Source organism: Pezoporus occidentalis, unplaced genomic scaffold (assembly GCF_034315485.1).
Source record: "Pezoporus occidentalis ecotype Australia unplaced genomic scaffold, CSIRO_AGI_Poc_V1 ctg208, whole genome shotgun sequence".
NCBI lineage: Eukaryota > Metazoa > Chordata > Aves > Psittaciformes > Psittacidae > Pezoporus > Pezoporus occidentalis.
Genome location: NW_026913943.1, coordinates 7,523 through 26,052, shown reverse-complemented (window position 1 = coordinate 26,052; position 18,530 = coordinate 7,523). Strand labels below are relative to the sequence as shown.

General features: G+C 41.5%; 1 protein-coding gene across 1 annotated transcript in view; it reads right to left on the bottom strand.

The window, feature by feature from the left end:
- Window positions 1-11,038, bottom strand: part of LOC134163797 (ubiquitin carboxyl-terminal hydrolase 22) — an 84,755-nt gene extending 73,717 nt beyond the window's left edge. Inside the window, exon 1 of the mRNA XM_062618958.1 lies at window positions 10,907-11,038. The gene's annotated coding sequence lies outside the window, so the exon portion shown is untranslated. The remainder of the gene's footprint in view (window positions 1-10,906) is intronic.
- Between the last annotated feature and the right edge of the window lie 7,492 nt (window positions 11,039-18,530).

The following is an 18,530-nucleotide window of genomic DNA, read 5'->3' as shown; positions in this document are numbered from 1 at the left end:
CTCCATGTACAGGAATACTCTAAGCCAACTACCACATTACTGCCACAGAATGAAAGCAAATTCTCAACATGCTTGCACAGAACATGCTTTGATATCTTGTAAGCTGAAGCTTAATGTTCCCTTGCACCTCAGTACAAAACTAATTAATAATTCATTTTACTGGAGCAAAAGAAGAGCTCTTTCATTCACTAGGAAACTTCCATGCAGCTTCACAAACCTGAAACTCTGGAGATAAGACGGAGGTGGTCAGATCTGCACCCTTTAGATTTAAGATTCAGACAGTGAATACTCTAAACTCTACAGACATGCAAGTTGGCTTAGAAAAACGGGTATTAAAGCAATATGAACATAAAGTACCTTCTGGAAGGGGAAAGGAGCTGGTATTTCTCACACTACATAAGCATTCACATGACAAAAACTTGTTCCTTTATCCATTTAAAGAGTTTGCAAACTGCTGCAGTCCTACAGGAGAATCATTAGCGACAATGTTGGTAGGAAGGTGGGTGAGAGTTTCTTAGTGAAGAGCTTCTGTCTTTTTATATAGGAATTGCAGCCAGTTATTATGGTTTAATACTTCATGCTGCATTTGGAACAGTAACTTGTCTTGCCAGCCCCACAAAGGAATGAACTGGGAGGAGGGTGCACTTAAACTGCCTCTCAAGAAGAGGACACATGAAATTCTAGCTCCTGCTGCTTAGGAGGGCTTGTGAAAGGGATGCTTTTCAAGTAGAGATACATGTAATCACCTACATGGAATCAAGCAACAACTAAAATCCCTCCAATGTAACCTCCCCCTCCCCAAAGAAACAAAGAACACCCCCAAAATCCATCATATACCAAAAACACAATATATTCTCAATTTGGCACTTCACTAATAAGACTCACTTCTGGAGCTGAGTTTAGAGCATCTTGTCCAGATGTCCATACTCAGATTAACCTAGAACAGGTCTCCAGGCTGGATCGACTCTTGAGTAACCTGGCCTAGGTTATTAAAAGGAATGCTAATAGGAAAAAAAGGTTGGTTTTTTTAAGTCCCATTCAAAAGTTTGCCTTTTTTAACACTGGAATTACAAAAGCAATTCTTTGTATCTTTTTGAGGCCTCATCATCAGTAGTTTTGACTTCAAGAGATCTACTTTGATTCTGATCAGCCACAGTTTAATAAACATTCCAGGCAACCCTGGAAGTGAATGGAGTTGACATCCAGGCCCCAAATCTGTCCACTGACATTTGTGTAAAGAAAAGAGAAAGTCCAGAGCCAAACTGCAATGCAATTCTTTGAAGAGCAGCACTGAGAACCATCAAATACATTCAAATCTTTGCCTTGACCCCCAGCTCAGACTGCTGCCTACAATGAATATGAGAACAGGAGAGCATTTATGTGCAGGTCAGATGCCACTCACCTTAGCAGCAAAGGGAGAAACTTCTACTTACAGCAGCTTTAAACTACATGAATTCAGTAGAAGAAAAAAGCCTGTCCTTACTACTGGGAGAATAAATATCCAAAGAGGGTTAAAGAAATGTATTTTGGTTGTTATTTTTTATTATTGTTATGGGGGGGTTTATTTCATTTCCAAAAAGCTGCTGCATCTTACTAAAAAAGCCTCCTCTGGGACCTAACAGCAGAGTGGGACGCAGCCAGAGCTTTGTGTATTTGACTGGTTACTATATGAAAAGCTCTTATCAGTAAAGCCAAAGAAGAGGCCAGCCATGTCTCTTGTCCATGCTTATGACTCTGCTGAGTGTGGCAACTTCAGCTGTAAATGAGGCCCAGAGTGTCTGGAGGAGAGGAAAAGGCAGGAGGGTGCACAGACCTGACAGAGAAACAGGTTGAGAAGCGAGAACTGTGCAGAACCCAAACTGCTGCTGTGATCTGCAAGACCATAGACACAGAAGCAGAGAAGCCACGCTCCATACAGCAAGTGATACAGCACCAGCTCTGGACCAAAAGCTCCGCAGCCATTGAGAGCAAAACCCCCATTACAATAATGCATCTGCTACTGGTAGCAGCCACAGTAAGTCTGTCTTTGCCTACAGCTAAAGAAGTATGATCCAACAGTCTCCCAAATATGTGAGCAATCACAGAAAACACAAAGAATTTCTTTTCCCACTGGCAAATGTTTTAAGACAAAAACATCTCACATCGCTCACAACTACAAAAACTGAGGAGAAAAGGGCCATAAGAACTAAAACATTCTTAATTTCCACAAATATATGAAGAATGATCTTGCAGCAACAACCCCAGTGCCCCTGTCATAGACTTGTAAATGGTGATGCATTACTATTGTGAAATAGGATTTCTATTCTGTGCTTCACAGAATCCCAGATTGGTTTGGGTTGCTTTAAAGGACCTTAAACCTCACCCAGTTCCAACCCCTGCCATGAGCAGGGACACCTTCCACTAGAGCAGCTTGCTCCAAGCCCCTGTGTCCAACCCGGCCTTGAACACTGCCAGGGATGGGGCAGCCACAGCTTCTCTGGGCACCCTGTGCCAGCGCCTCAGTACCCTCACAGGGAAGAGCTTCTGCCTAATGTGTAATCTAAATCGATCCTCTTTGATCGTCTGACATTTACTCCATTCATCATCTGGACCAAGCCTGAAGGGCACGTGGCTGAATTTCAGAGAGTTTGAGCATTTGGGACTTTTATAAACTCAAGAGGTAGCTGCAAGACTGCAGCAACCGTGAGAAGCAGCCCATCAGTAGACTCCAGCAAAGTGCTCCATGTTGATGGCATGCCTGATCTCCTACAGCAAGAGATGCAGATTTAACAAGAACATTTTGTGCTGACCAGCCAGACCCTGCTCTCTTCACTTGTCTTCCCTGCTTAGGGGAGGAAGCGCTAAAACCTTACCTCAATATTAACATTCCCTTCTACAAAGGCTCATCACTTCAGTTTAGCACTGTTTACATGCCACAAGTATTATGTCCACATCTTTTTAGCAGGCTGCTGGATTACATAATGCGACATTGAAAACAAAAATTAGCAAATTATAGGGTTTGGTTTCATTTATGGCCATTGTGCTTTGTTTGCCATTTAATACAAAAAAGTGTTAATGTAAAGCATGGATATAAAAATGAGTTAAGACAAAAGACATACAAACTGCAGCAGCCAGCTGGGCTCATTGGCCAGGAAAGCTTATTAGGCAAAGCACATGCTTTTAGTTAGAACACACCTCTGCATTCCAAAAAGAAATCCCAGCAGGACAGCAAGCTTTCGCAATGCTGGGATAAGAAAAGCAAGCAGAAACCATCCCAAGCCGCTAATGACAGTGAAGACCTGTTTCATAACATCAACAACATCTTTCTTGCTATTTTTCTTGCTCTTTAAAGGACAAACTAAAACAAAACCAAGGCACCTCCCTTTCACCATGTGTTAAAGAGAAGCTTGTCTCTACAAAAGCTTCCCCTACCCTTTACCGTTCCAAAAGCAGATGTTGGAAGGGCTGCAGAAGAAAGGGTGAAAATACAATTAAGTGCAGATAACGTTACTTTCAGGACTAAACCACCTCCTTCTTCCTTGATAGCAAGCATGAAATCATAGCCAGAGCTGTAAGCATTATACAAGCTGGCTGTGTAAACATCAGTTGCTTTCTGAATAAACTAGGTTTCATAAAATTCTAATGTCTCTATTAAAATATGAAAGATGGATGAGGAAGACAATGCTTCAGCCAAACTGCTACTCAACCCTAGCAAGCTAAAAACCCATCCAACTTTATGCTACTGAACAGCAAATGCTGAGCCTCCTTGTGATTACCTCCAGGAGAAGGTGGAAAGTACAAAATCAAAACAAATACCTCAAACAAACCAAACCCAACTCAACATTCCTATGGGGTAAAGACTTATCTTACAGAGCAACTGGGCAGCTCTGAGGAACATTTCTGGTAGCCAGTTGCAAACACTTGTTAGTAACCTTTTGAAAGGAGTAACAGCTTTGACTATACAGAATTGAGTAACTGAAAAGCTGAGGTTAACCCTAAAACTATTCCAGTTCTTGAAATTGTTCAGAGTTCTGCAAACAGGAACTGCCAAGACAGAACACTTCTGACACGAGGCAGTTGTTTCACTCCATAATGCATCTTTCTGACAGTGCTTCAGAACTCAATGTGCACGTTGCTTCACTTTCTCACAACAGAACCTTTAAATACTAGAACAAGTTACAAAAGAGCAAAGAAAAAGGTTTAAAGGTGCTGAAGAACATCTTAAAGCTATATCCAAAACAAGAAAAGCTTACCTTCAGCAGTTTTAACTAATGCCATTACACATCATAAGTGGGAGTATTCAAACACAATACTCTAACCTTTAAGATGCTCTACTAGGTGTTACATCTGTGCCCTGTAAGCAAGAAAAGGGAACATGCTACATAATGTTTTCCACCTCTTTTTTGATGAGGAGATGAAGATTCCTATTAAAGATTCAATTCTGTCCACTGCCAGAGCGCTGAAGAACAGTACTTTGATGTAGAAGACAATTTGCTTGTCAAAGTTAATGAATTACTCCAGTTATTCTCTGATTAATCACACAGAAATTAAGAACACAGAGGAAAGGTTCTCTGAAAAACTGCCTCTCTCTTTAGAAAGTTTGCAGGCAAGTTCAAGTGGTTTTCATCAGCACTGTGAATCCGTGCCTGGGCATTTCTTCCTCAGTAATGAAATCATTCTTGGAATTAAAGTGCCAAATTTCCTGATACCCATTTCTGATAATCAAGCGATGGCAGTGGTAACTGATGGAGGAAATGGGGAGACAGCACTGCCAACGTGTGTTTAGCCCAAGATGTGCATGAGGACTCCCCCAGTTCACCAATTCCAGGTAAAAATTATCTCCTGAGAAAAATGCCGAAGAGATTTATCAGGTGTACTCATGCTCCACAGAAACCTTTGGACAAGTGTTTTTGGACAGCAAACTCATCACTAGAGTTTTGCCAGAGAGAAGTTAAATGATGACACTAGAGACAGAGGAGAAAAAAAGATCCACAGAGTGGACAGGTCAGGAATGCTGTGAAGAAAGGTGGATACCAGAGCTCTAGTGTGACAACTTCTTAGGTATCACACTGCTACAGGCAACTCCTTCAGCACTTGGTACAAGAAACTTGAAGTATATATAAATGCTGTTTTGTGCAGTGTCCAACTGTTAGAACATTTAAATCCACAAGCAATTAGCGCAGCTCAGTTAGTTTCACCATTCATGGAAAGATTCATCTTCAGTTTCATGTAAGGCTACTTCATTAAAACAAAGACAGTAACTTCCAAGTAACATTCCATGACAAGCAAGCAGGAATAGCTATTTGCATACATCCTAATTCTTAAACCAGCTCAGGTTTTGTTTCAAGAAACAAACAAAAAGCCAAACATGATTCTCCTCTCTAGATTTTGCAGAGCAGGAGTACGACAAATAAGATCAAATCTGTTTCAGCAGTTCATTCATGTCTCCCTTTTCCTTCACTGGCTCTTGGGAAACTGCAGTTTTGAAAAGAACTATCCCATATATATAAATATTCCTTCTCAAATGAAAATATAACTTATGTACATATATATACACACACACGTGATAAAAGTGTAACCATTCTACACAGAGGAAAGCAAAGGGAATTTGAATCTCAGTTTCCTATAAGGATGGTTTCAGAATGTCCTTTCTGTACTCAAGGAGTACACAAGGAGGGCCAGGAAGCCACTACAAATTTTTAACTCAAAAATAGTATCTGAACACAGGTATAGTTTGCATGATAGGAAAAGATATGTTTTTTTATAGAGGCCTTGCTCTATTTATGTCTATTTATATTAAGGCCACAGACACTCAGTGGTTGGCAACACACACTTGGACAGAAGCATCTCAGCTTTTGTAAGACCCGAGAGACATTTAAAGAGAGACAAATGCACAAGGAGAAACTACAATACATTCATCAGTTATTGAATGTTCTGGAACGCAAACACCTAACACATCAGTAGCATATGGCATTTAATAAGAACAGTGCTTGCAGAAGATGCTTGAAAGCAAGAGTTGAGTCTGCTCATGCATTACAGGTGATTGCCAGTAACTACACACATGGCACTGATTCATTCGGACAAGGTAGTCACAGCCACAGTTACTGTCACATTTGCCAAGCATAAAACGATGTCACTTTAATTCCACCTGATATTAGCAAATACTGAGCCCACAGCATGTCCATTAACACTAATAATTTAGTGTTTCATTTACCAAGAGCACCTGCGCAGGAGAACTGCAGGCTGCTTCCAGAAGAAAAGTTACTCAGGTATAATTTACAGTTTATCTTATCAGAAGACTAAGGGTGTACGTGCATTTCTGTGTGAAGCACAACACAAAAGAGAACTTCAGCTGTATAAACATAATAATTGTGTGATTTAAATCATCCCCTTGTAAAGCAAAAATCACAGATCTAAGGACTCCCAATTGGAAAGATGACACAACTCAAAATTAGAACATGTATTGGTGGAACAAACTGCTTTTTAACTGCCATGGCAAACACAGAATCACAGAATGGCTTGTTCTGGAAGGGACCCTAAAACCTCATTCAGTTCCAACCCCTGCCACAGGCAGGGACACCTCCCACTGGAGCAGCTTGCTCCAAGCCCCTGTGTCCAACCTGGCCTTGAGCACTGCCAGGGATGGGGCAGCCACAGCTTCTCTGGGCACCCTGCGCTAGCACCTCAGCACCCTCACAGGAAAGAACTTCTGCCTAAGAGCTCATCTAACTCTGGACACTTGCTTAGGTCAGTAGAGCTTCCTCAGAGCTATGAAGGAAATACCTGTTTGAGTCTGGAAACAGGACAGGAAAGCAACATCCAAGCACTCTTCAAAGTACAGCTTCAGATTTGAAATAATGCCCCAAAACAGATGGGAAAAGAAGGCTCCAGCATTCACATACTTGGAAAAAGATTCCTGCCATGTCTACAGTAGAAAATACTGACATCTTGATAAGCCTAAAATATGGGGCTTGAACACATGTGGAGTGAGTTACGCCAACATCAGTGTAACTGCTCTGTGTACCAATGTAAAGCTGCCTGCAGGATGAGCTTTTTATTAAAAGACTGAATTGAAAACCAGAGACAAGGCTACATCTGAAAACTAGAGACAAAGCTACATCAGCAGCTCTTTCAAATTGAGGAAAAAAACCCAAACAAACAGAAAGGATTATTGGAAAATATAGTACAGTAGCTGTAAGGTCTCACAATCCACTGGGCAAACAGGTTCTTCTGTTACTTGATGCAGAATGTAAGGTGGTCACCTGAACCAGAAGGGCTTTTACAGCTCATGTTAGATTATTCCTGGACAAACTCAACACTTTTCCCTAAGCTATAGCAATTTGAACATCAGAAGTTCAAACTCGCAGGCCAGTATGTAAACAAGAGAGGCAAGAAAAAGCCTGTTTCTTTGCCAGGGGGGTGCTAGGTAAAGAGGAGGAGGAGGAAGGGAAAGCACTCCTATACAGATGAATTCCAGCTACCTAAAACTGCTGGGCAAGCAGATAACAGGCTGAAATAACCAGAAGTCCATTTAGAGATAAGAAATCATTCTGCAGTTCCTCACAGAAGGGATTAATACCACTCAGGATCTGCAAGCGTGACAAGATGGTCAGCTGCAGCACCGTAACACACAGATTTGTTGCGTTTGATAAATATTCAAGCTACAGGCCATCCTCAAAGCCACCGCAGTACACATACAGTGTAAAAGGGGGCTTTGAAGATTTTACAACCAATCCTTCATTATTTTAGTCCCAAATTAAATCAAACAAGCGGGTCCTTTCGTATTTTACATACTGGTCAGACTTCATCTCTAATGGTCAACATAATAATATTGACTACAACATTACCAGAAGAGGGCTGGAAAGGTTGCCCACCTCCCTTGGGGTTTTCTTCCTTGTGTTTTTGACAGGGATTGAAGAGCAGCACTCTCCAGTAATGACAAACTTTCAGCAGTGACCACTGTTTCCATCATTCTTCAACAAGACTCTTGGGAAGGGAGCAGAGGAATGGCACATGCATTTACAAGAACATTACTGTCTCCATTCACCTGTTCTTTGCAGCAGTTTCATCTTTCCATCTCTACAGCAATAGAAGATACTTTCTCTCCTTGGGCAGCTACATTCTGCTTCTACTAAGGAAAAAAAGAGTCAGAAACAGCAGCTATTCCAAGGGGTAGCAGTTCTTTATTCCAAGCGTTTAATGCACCTCTTTTGCTGCCAAGCACTCTCTTCAAAAAGGAGGGGGAAATAATTCAGAGTAACCGTTGATATTGTATATAATTAAGGCAACTATTAAATCCCTCTTCTAATTAAGCAAGAGGAGATGGGAATAACGACAACCATACAGGGTAGCAAAACAGATAAAGTGAAGGGGAGTTATGCACATGGTCTGGTTGTACTGCTCTGACAAAACTCAGCAGACCTTGAGTCATCTGTAATTGAACATTAAAAGGAGTGAACCTGATCCTTAAAAAGGCAGAGAAGAAAGATTCTTTACTATAGTGGATACCACACACCTTGAAGAATCTCGCATTGCCATTCTCCACTTCTTCCCAAGGCTAAGCAAATTACCATTAACTAGACCTGTGTGGGGGTTTTATATACAATATACACACAAAAAAAAAAAAACACTAATTAAAGCAAAAAACCCATGGCACTGATAGTCTATGCAACAAAATGAAGCACTAAAACCTTAACATTCAAATTGGGACTTCAAAAAGTTTATATTTGGAAACATTTATATTGGCAAAAACCAATCCCCTACAGCAACTTGACAAGAAAGAGGCAAGTGTTCTTACAGGCTTCTAAATACCAAACCACATTTTATCTTCACACAGTTCTGGTCCCTCATGACATAAGATAAAGTTCAACAGGAATCTTCCATGAGATACTGGGATTGAAATGAGAAATAAATGTTAAAACTAACTTACAACAGCTATCTGCATTTTTAGTAAACTCTAGATGAAGTCACTCTATGATTAACACTAATACAATAGCACAGCGACTGTTCAGTGTACTAGTACTTAATAACAGATTGTGGACTGGAACAACCCACATGACATTCTTCTTTCATGGCTAACATAACATGGAGAAGGAGAAAACTTTACCAAAAGCAACTCCCAAACCAGCCTCTACAGACATATTGACTTCTTTTAATCTAGTTACCTACGGATACACATACATCTACATAGAAAACACCACTTTAATGCAAGACACTGCCTGACAGAAGAAACAGAATGGTGCAAAAAGACTTAAGCACCAGCCCCACACTTCAAACACAGGCCCTGCTAGCAAAACAAATCACACTAATGCTTTGTTTGCTAATCATACATGTGCTACCATTACAGTTTTATTGCCCTGTACTTTGGTCAAATATACCCCACTGGATCTGGGCACAAATCTATGCTTCGAAAACGTCAATGGAGTCAGTAGGGAAGCTGTAGAAACTTAGTACATTGAGTAGTATTTCTGTAGTTTCTCCTAAGAAACATTAACAGACACCAGATGCCAAGAGTAGTGCTTTTGAAGGGACTTAAGAGTAAACTTATTTGGTTTTCCAATTTAAGAAGTTATCATTCCCAGCTGGCTTCCCATCAGCCAATATAACATTACTTCAAAATTCTCTCCAAAACCAAGGACTGGTGGTAGAATCAAGAACTCTTCCATGCTACTGCAGCACCAAAGTGACAGGTTCTTGGTTTTCACTCTTCTGCTGAGGGGTTTTCAATTTCAATGGCAACACATGCATCATTTATGTGTCACGTTTAACACACAACTACACAGACTTTGCACAGAGTTTAAGCATCGAAAACAGGCAAGAAAAGCAAGCAGGTCCATCCATAAAGAAAAGCTGTGCTCATGCAAACAGGGAGGTGAAGTCTACACAAGTAATTTCTACTGATGTTATCCTCTGGGGAAATGAAACTTGGCCCACAGTGTCTGTGCCAAGGCCTCCTGTTAGCAGACATGTATAAGAGAACACATTGCTCAGATGGACACAGTCAGCAATACCACCAACCACCACCCTGACAGAATCAAACAATAGTGTTTGACCTCTGAGGTAGAGAGGGATGGTTACACCTGAATAGCACTTGGCTCATTCTACGCTGCTCAAGTAGCTGGTCACTAGTTACGTCCCTGGTGTATCCTCACTGCTTACACCAGGGATCTCCTCAACACTCTGTATTATGCAGGGGTGTTGGAACTAGGTGATCTTAAGATCCTTTCAAACTCTATTTTATGACACTCTTCACCCATCATCTCCCCACCCAAAACAAGAAGCTTTACTTCCAACTCCCTCCCCTTGTATCAGATGCTGCCTGTGCTTGCTGCCTGTGCTTCCATCTCTCACTAGTTTCAGCTTACTTACTTTCCATACTGAAAGGGTTCTTTTGTTGTGCTAGAAGGCGATCATTTAATCAAGTGGATATAAGCAGAAGACTGAACTGCAGAGAAGCCTGAACAAGCCAAAGGATGGATGGCATGGGTTCTGCGTGCCCTGCTTTCCCTTCTGAATTTCAGTTCTCTCCCCACGTCAGCATGGAGGGTCTGTTGGTATCCACAGCTTCCCCTTCGGTGGGAAGTCATCTGATGCAATCTCCCAAGTTACCACATTGCATTCCAACACAGAAACATCATCAGAAAGGTAGGACTCCACAAGCTCTGCCCCAAAGCTGCAAATGACTGAGGTCTGAGATCAGTCAGTCCAAGCAAACAGATAAGCTTAATGCTTCTTGTCTCCCAACTGAACAACTGAATCTGGGAGGGGGAACAGCTACTTTGGACTTGATCTGAAACTGCAGTCTCAGTGGGAAAGAGCGAACCAGGGATTTAACAGTATTTGCTTTCCTTGTTCTTCCCCATACTACAGGAACATTAACAGTTTTCAGAAACTCTGAATTATTTATTGCCACCCCCAACACACTCACAAATATTCTTTGGCAGATGAGGCGTGCTTTTTAGTCTGCTCTTCTGTTGATCCAGCTCAGCCCTGTTTCGAAAACCAAGACAGACTTCCCAACACTTTCTGCTGGTACACTAAACAGCTCATTAAAGCTCCAGACCCCTTAAGCAAAGTTAATGTTGTTGTTTTTAGCAACGCCGAGCATGCGCAAACTCCTGCCATGACAACAAAAGTGTCTGCTAGTAAAAATAACCCCAGTACAATCTGAATCTTTGCAAGAACAGAAAACTCATCTGGCGATTTGTTCTGAACAAATCCCTCACAGAAACAGCACCAGTAATAAATTCAACACCGCGAAGGCACATGATAAGGCCCAGTCAGCCTCAATCTATCATTCATTCAGATGTGTCAGTGGAGGCCAGAAAGAGGCCACAGAACTCAACCTTTCCCTCTTCAGCTCCAGAGCTGTGCAGGCTTTATCCCAGCAGCAGGATAAAGTTGCCTGGGCTCTTAAGGCCCCTGTACACAGGAAAACAAAAGGCTAATACATAGGCACAAGCATTGGGATGGGGGTAACAAGAGAAAACACGGGCATGAGGGAGAAAGTGAATTAAGTCTTTTACCTGAGCAAAAACCAGAACTGCCTTGGCACACATCACTTGAAAAACCAGTTAAGGGCTGGAAGCAAAACCAGGGGATTCTTAGGAAAAGTATTACAACTGCAAATCACCAGTAACCCCGTATAGAGCAGAGCAGGAGTATTACATGAGATCCCAGATTTCTAGTTCTGATCTCTTACTTTGTTTCTATGGTTATAAATACACAGAGTGTTTTGTAGACAAATACGTGGTCTTTAAGCTTTACAGCAGGATTAAAGAATTTGAGAGTACTGCCTCAGGCCTTCTTGAGAGTACCTCAAGTTACTCAAGAGCCATCCCTGCCACGGTTTACTCAGGTCTAAAAAGCCCTTCCTAGCTCTGATTTTCAAGATAGCATTGCCTATAATCTGGTAGTGCAAATAACTGAGGCACAAAGAATGACAAGTAGGGAATGCTGCGTGACATCAGCTGGGTGACACTTGAGCGAACTTTCCAACACTGCATTTCTGCCTGGATCTTGACCTATGGGAAAAGAGTCATAACAATTAACTTCTATGGCAACTTCTCTTAAAATGTAAGCAAGGCTGAAGTTACTGGTGCCACAATGCCTAGCCACTGGACATGAGATTTACACTGGAAAAGTACTGGGAAATGCATGTTAGTAAGTTTATGTCAGACTGAACAAGCAGGAAATCTCATCTCCCCGGTAATCAAACACCACCATGCATAATATATAGGGATTTTATGACATAACTTGCATTTTCTTACAGCATAATTATGAGGGCAAATGTTGTTTCAGGGGAACTCGGATCCTGTATCCAAAAGCCACCAATTTTCCTCTTTGGAGCTCTACAATGTCTCAGAGACAGCACAGCTACTGATGTTAAGGGCTTGCAGAAGCCTTACAAGGGACAGATGTGACAAACAACAGTGACCTGTATTCTGTGATCTGGCTTACAGCATCATCTCCTAGTGAGCCCAAATAACAAAGAGTTTGAAGTTACTGCCATAATTCCATGTATATATCCTTGGGCATTTACAGCAGCATAGAATAAAAATATCTGAGTGAGATAAAACTATTACCACCTAACCTAGCTAAAGCAGCTGTAACTAAATCAAGCAGCATCTTACAAGCCAGTGCCCAGATGTGCTGCCCATTCTCAGACCAGAGTTTACAACATTTCTCCCTCTTTTGAGAGGTGGTAAGGACGCAGTAGTTCCAGTTCTTCAAAATCAAGGCAATCTAGTCAGCAGCACATGTTCTTAAAGGAAATAAACTTCCACAACACCCAGCTATCACAGAGAACACAACCAGAACAGCAAGAGGACACCAATTCCTTTTTAAATTCCCCTCACCCTATCTTCTTTCTTTTTAACCAGAATGCAAACCAGAACTTCCCTAAAAGCAAAAACCAGCAAAATTAGCCACCACCAGAAGTCCATCTACGTCTTTCCCAGTGCTCCACAGGAACGTGGTTCACCCTCTAACAGTTTTTCCTCCCTAAAGTCAGAACAGTCATAAAAAAGGGGGAGGGGAGGTTGATTGCACCAGTTCTACAGCATCTGGCTATGCAATAAGACACTTGAAATAATTCTCTCTGGTGTAGCATATAGCCAACAAATCTGGCGAGAAGCAACGTGAAGCATGTGTTGCTGTGACAGCAATGAATTATCACCCCAATCTGCAGCACGATTAACACTTCCAACCTTGGCATGAAGAGCAGTGGGTCCAGATAGCACGGCAGGAGGAGCACGCCATCATCGGACTGGAAAGGGTGGGCTCACCTTAAGGAGTTAAAAGCATGGAAATGCAGATGTTTCCTAAACTGTAAACAAACAGATCATTCCTAGGGGGGGAAAACTCAAACCAAAGCACCGGTGTACAGCTAAAGAGTTAGGAACACCAATGGAAACTCAAGGTATGGGAGAAAGAAAGAAAAGCAGACACTGAAAACAAGGAACTGCCCATGATGGAGAACCTGAACAAGACCAGAAGTCGGGAAACAGCCCACTGGATTTCTCCTACTTCACAGTAAAAGTAAGTATCCAGTCAAGCCAACCTGACATGAAATAAGCTGCTCTGAAGGGTGCAAACTGTAGGTAAAACCCAATCAAACTCAGGGCAGTACTCACGCTGAGTTAGAGTCTGTCAAACCTTTTGTGCTCTGCAACAGCACGTGCCATTACCTGCGAGTTAAGCGCAGATTCAAAACCAGCTCTGGCCTCACTGCAAAGTCAGAGATGACATTACATCAAAACCAACTACTAAGGAGCTCTGTTCAGCAGAGCCATGTTCCTCCATTCCAGCTGACTGAGCACCACAAAGAGAAGAAAACTGAAACAAAAGTCCCTTACCACAAGTTTCTCTACATAACAACTGCACAGGGAAGTGAAGAAAGCCATGAAGCTGAAGAAAACATTGTGGACTGTCCTTCCTAACTGAACAATCACAAAACACAGACCCTCTTTGCCTTTGCAGAGTTGATAGACTGTAAAACATGACTTCTGCTCTTTGTTCTGCAAGTGTAGTTTGGAGATTCCACCAATTATCAGCTTCAGCTCCTGATACAACTTTACTCTGCTTCACAAACCAGACAAAATGTGTAATATCAATGCTGATACAACTGATTTCACACACTGTGTTCCAAGATCTGAAGCTGAAGGAAATACTTCAAGTTAAGCAGTGTGAGGTGAAGCATACGAAAAGGTGAGGATAAGGGAGTCAGCGATGAGGAAAACTAAGGCAAAAGAAGCATTTTACAATTTCCTTGGAAAGCTTTATTTCAAACACATACCTTTAAGTAGATATAATGTACCTCCAAACTCTTAAATAAGACACCATGAGAGAGAATTCAAAGAACAGTATGCGTTGAGGATTTTGTAAGGAAGGATTACAATTCACCTACTATCTTGCTAGGAAATCGGCTCCAGTTCCCCAAGATTAGAAGCTTCTCTGCAACTAAAAAGGTAAGAAAACTGTTGTCTAGCAAAGAGGAGGAATAAATACTGAATTGAAGCAGATCCTGTAACCGAAGTCAGTTTGGAAGAATCTACTTTGTAAAGAAATTGGGCAAATGTATCTACAGCTTTTTAATACTGGCTTATAATGATGAAAATCATGCTGTTTGGCTGGGAAGATCAACCTCCATCCAAGGGACAGTTTAGTGCGGTATCTTTCATCAGAAGTTTTAATTCCTTCATTTGGGAAACTGACTTTATAGTCTTTAACATAAGAAATTAATTTCTTGGAATACCAGTGAAACCTGTTGTTGCTGTTAGTGCATTATATTCAGGTATATGGCGGTCCACCTCAACCCTGTGGCCTTTGTATTCAGGTGCAAGCTTACTCAGAGTAGTCTCCCAGCAGCAGCAGAATAGTTTCATCTGCAGAAGGTGCACCCCACAAATCCCACATGTTTGAAAATCTCCAGTTTGTGGAGATGAGGACAGTAAATGGGTGAAGCTCCTTGAATTGTATTACCTGGTGGCTGCTCAAGCAGTAGATGTTTTCTAGAGGAGCCGAGATACACCAACTTACCCAGTGTTTCATCACACTCCTGCCACAGAAGAGTTTGCTCTAATTGCCCCATTAATGCAGCTAACACTTCTAATCCCAGCCCAAAATAGCTGGCAAGCCTGGATTTGATTCTGCTGGCGTTTGCTGCACAGATAGTTGATATAACGCAAGATGCTGGAAAAAAGAAATCCCTCCCAACAGAGGTGCATAAGTCTATTTTGGTCAGGTATTTCCAAGCATCTGAAATAACCACACTTGCTCAATATTAAGACAGATTTTCTTTGATTTGATTATCTGTTCAAGCAATGGAAATTACTATTTCACAGATAAAGAAGAGAAGCATAAAACTAGAAAAAGGAGATACTAACACTCAAAATGTTTCAAAAGCTGAATCCTGGATTATGCATGTCCTCAGCAAAATAGAGACCCACAGAGATCCTAGTCAAATCCTTTCTACGGCTGCACAACAGTAACCGAGTATGAGCACAACCAGGTGCCAGGGGACACCCTGATGGGGTTGCAGAGCCAGCACCTATCCTTGACCCCAGGCAGCATGTCAAGGTTTTACTGGAGTGCTGTCTTGGGGCTGCTCTAGACTATGCAAGGCAATAGGTCAGGGGAAAAACAGTACCATAAAGACCTTATTTACAATTCCATTACCCCATCATCCCCAACTAGATGCAGCATGAGCATGATTGAGGTACATACCCCATGACCAGATGCTTTGAACCAACAGAAGAAAGTTAAAATATCTTAAGAGTTTAATTATAAAACACAAACCTTAACTTAGAGACAGGCCTGTTTAAAGAGGCAAACAAGTGGCTTATAACTTGATTACTCAGAAAAACACTATTCATTTCATTAAATGTAATATGAAAAGTAGATTTGCTGTAATAGCTGATCACGGATTACAGGCATTCTACACTTCCTGCATCATTTATTATTCACTAGGAAACTGAAGTAGAAGCAAATTATTGTCACGCAGGAGTAAGTTCTAGTAACTGCAGACTTACGTTCCACCCAACAGACTCAGCACACACCACTACACCAGTGAAATCCTTCAACACTTACAATAGCAGGTATCATCATACAACCGTAGCAGTAACATCGGTCACTTCTCAGAACCTTTCAAATGAAGTCAGTACCAACCACACTTTCTTCTGTGAAGAAGAAACCATTTGTACATGGAGAACATTCAAACAGAGCCAGTCTGTCAGTGGCAAAGTCCAGTGGAAGGCAGTGGTTGTTACTCAAACTGCCATACGCAGCCTCTGAGCATCACCACTCAGGTCCTGTCCCATCACCCAGGCACGCCTCCCCTCAAGCTACCAACACTACAGCTGCTTCCTCAACCCTGCATTGACACATAACATAGTAGTATTTCACCTGAATAGGCACTAAGAAGAGGAAAATACTATTTCTCATCTTTATTTGTTCTGGTTCACAGCACAATTGCATCAACTCGATGCAGCGTGTGGTACAACAGTAGGAACACACAGCCAAGAGCTGGCAATTCCTTACACTGTTTGGGAAGGCACACATACAGGCACTCCTAAAGAGCTGGCTTCCATGCTCCCCACTCACCAGTCTTCAGTGATAACGCACTGAAAAGTCCAAATTTCACATCGCTTTCTCTGCTCTGGTAAATCAAATACTGCCCTGTCCTGTAGCTGAATGACAATTTTCTCTTCCAGACCATTTACCAATTCCATAACCTACTTGTAACTCACTAGTCCCCACACACAGAACTAGCTATGAAATTTTAATTCGTTTTAGTTTAAATTTGTCAGATTTTCTAACACAATTTCTCCTTCATGTCATTTCTTAGATTTTTTTACCACTGCTTAAAAAACAGTTTGTTTGCAAAAAGAATTTCAACCTACAGATACAATGTCCTTACAGAATTACACTACTCATTGTATAAAGAAATGCTGCAATAAAGCAGTTCTTCAGGTTACGGCTGAACTGGAATCCTGATTTTCTACAGTCAGACTTTTGCAGCATGCAGCCCAAGAAAAAATCCCCACCTCCTACTGCCTGAAATCTTTCAACAAGGGCCTAAAAAACTTCCATTCCAATTAGAAGATGTCCCTGCGACCTCAGACATAGCAGGATCTCTCCCCAAAGGTTTCCTTTCATCATATACTTAATCACGTGGATGAACAATGCTCCCCGAGTACTTTTCTTGTTCACAGTTGACACTGTCACAGATAGATAGTGATACACTCTGTATCATTATGAACTCTGGTACCACTCCATCACACGTTGTGGTTTAGGCCCCTTTCATTAGCAAACTCGTGGTTGAGAGCAACTCTTTTGCATGTGCAAGTTTGAATCAGTTCTGGTGGCTGAATCCATGTAAAAAAGCTACTAAGAAATGGAGAAAATTAATTTATTGAGACAAACCTGGAACTTGCACATCAGGAAAAGTTATAAGCAGCAGAATTACTATGTGACAAACACATTGCTAAGGGCAGCAAGATAAAATTACACTGGACAAAGCGAAAGATCGGTTTCCCTAGGGAACAGCCTCCTAATGACAGAAGAGCCTTGTTCCTCTTCACACACACATAACTGCAACAGCTCTTGAAGCTATTTTCCCAGCTTTCCTCATTCTGTTCTCAACATTACTGTTAGGAGCATCCCACAACCAAAACCACAAAATGTAGTCATGAAGGACCAAAGAACTGAGTGTTATTTAGAAAATAAGATCCCATCATAAGCTTTTGGGGGAGGGATGCTTGCTAAGAGAACATGATGGAAGTCAGCAATATACAGAAAACAAGATTATATGAGAATTTCACCTGGTCACTAGCTGCCAAGCAGGACAATGATCCACTTTCAGAACAAAAGTAAGCAGTAATATGAAGATAATGAAGCACAGCAAAGCAAAATATGAAACTTCCAGACAAATCTTGCATTTGTCACTGGAGGGCACAGGGTCACCAGATCTCACCTAACACAAATGAGGTACTGAAATCAGTCAGCTATCTCAGCTGTCTTCACTTAGGAAGTTGTCATACATCTGCTGTGCAATAAATCTTACCTTTAGTTACCAGTGATATTGTAAAGGCCCCTTACCATCAGATTTACATGCAACAAGTCTGAATGCACAGGACAGAAGCACATATTACAAGTAGACAGACTTTGTGAAATAACATTAGGCGGTTCAAAGACACAAGGAAAAGAAAATTTACCCTTTTTTAACAGAAACTGGGGCACGAGGGAGGCAAAAATAAAGGTTATAAGCTGCTGGTTTCTCTCCGTGTGCTAATACACGCTGAAGCAATAGAATTCAAGTTTGTACTTTATTCAAGCCAAAAGCCCTTTAAAAACAGAAGCAAAACATACCTATAAAAGCCCTGGAATTCAGTAAGATTAATCCAAAGCCAAATCCTATTTTAAAAAGGCCACCTGGATGCATGAGGTGACAAGTAAGGCAAATGCCACAGATGGAACTCAGTGCCACGTTGGCGTTTGATACTCACTCCCATCATTCCAGCGCTTAACTGTATTCAAATACTGCAGAGACT